At 30.8% G+C, this 1,457-nt stretch overlaps 2 long non-coding RNA genes across 2 annotated transcripts in view; one reads left to right on the forward strand and one right to left on the reverse strand.

The window, feature by feature from the left end:
• The window catches only part of LOC107602314 (uncharacterized), a 24,030-nt gene that overhangs the window by 17,444 nt on the left and 5,129 nt on the right, over window positions 1-1,457 (forward strand). The window lies entirely within an intron of this gene.
• LOC107602315 (uncharacterized) overlaps window positions 1-1,457 on the reverse strand; it is a 13,489-nt gene that overhangs the window by 11,241 nt on the left and 791 nt on the right. The gene's annotated exons all lie outside the window — the stretch shown is intronic.

The raw sequence follows: 1,457 nt of genomic DNA on the forward strand, positions 1-1,457 counted from the left end.
TTACATTTCAAATGTGATGTTTTTTTTGTTGAAATAACAGTTTCTTCTTAGTTTTTTCTTATCAGTTTTGTATATTAGGGTTGTGTGTTACACCTAATGTTGTTAAATGAATGTTCATTATTTCAGTACCATGATGGTGTTTAGTGTTTGTGTGAATGACACTGTGCACCTTCTATATATGTTATTATTTAAAAGCTGCTTGTGAAGGCTTTGGTTCATCATGTGACTTTCTCATCATCTCCTGCATTTGGTGGTTATCAGTGTATTACAAAGATACAAAACAGATTTCAGTACTTCAATAGGTTGGTATATTAACATTTTATCAGTTAATGAAATTGCGGTATTTAACTGTAAATTTAAGTTAAAACCGCAAAACCTAAAACGTTGCTACCATATTTTTTACGGTAAAATTCCGGCAACCACAGCTGCCGTTTTTTTACCGTAAATTTTACAGATTTTTTTTTTTACAGTGAAGGTAATGAAAAGCCGACAAAAAATACATGTGAAACTAGTGTACTGGTGTAAATTAGTAGTGTAACTACCAGTCAAAAGTTTGGACACACCTATTTATTGTTTTTTATTGCTATTTTCCACACTATGTAGTAATAGTCATCAAAAAATAGAAGTATGACATTTATGTAGTGACCAAATAAAGTTTAACAAATCAAAACTAGTTGGACATTTGCTTCTCCTGCTCGATCATTCACTTATCAATCTTTGTGAGGTGCATCCTGGGATGCTTTTGCATGTGTTATGGACACTTCTTGATTGCTTCACTATCGACTCCAACTAACCCATGTAAAAAATAGATTAATAAATTCAGTAACATTTTACTTTTGTAAAGAAATTCATATGTATTCATTTATATTTATCAGTCAAATTTCAAACATATAAACAGGTTTGAGATGTATTACTATTATTACTATTTTATTTTATTTTTTTAACAAAAAAAGTCAAGTGTGCTCAAACTTTTGATTGGTAGAATATATACATATTAATCAGTAAACAAACATGTACGGGGCGGAGGATTTGTGGAACTGCATGAATCATCATTCAATGTCCTAATTTTTGTATTATCTCTTGTATATTATATTAGATTATTTTGTATATACAGTATAACAAAAATAAATATGTTTAATCAAATATAATGCAATATAATATAGATCACATAAAAAGTCTTATTTGGGCTTACTAATGTGTATGTATTGTTTTACAAATTCAAGCTAACTGTTATATACATGTATACATGGCCTCTGCAGCAAAAACACAAACACATTCTCTCCTCAGAAATCTATCTGTAATCAGGGTCATGGCCCCTGAACCCCTGAACGAGACGAGACAGATCTGTAATCTGTCTTCAGTCAGCAAAGCCTCTACCACAGCATGACTAGAAATATTCAAGCCTGATCCTGGATTAGCTGCACTTATAGGAAGACTTTCACTCTTTATTTATATTT

The sequence above is a fragment of the Sinocyclocheilus grahami genome, unplaced genomic scaffold (assembly GCF_001515645.1).
Source record: "Sinocyclocheilus grahami isolate Dianchi unplaced genomic scaffold, SAMN03320097.WGS_v1.1 scaffold324.1, whole genome shotgun sequence".
Classification (NCBI taxonomy): domain Eukaryota; kingdom Metazoa; phylum Chordata; class Actinopteri; order Cypriniformes; family Cyprinidae; genus Sinocyclocheilus; species Sinocyclocheilus grahami.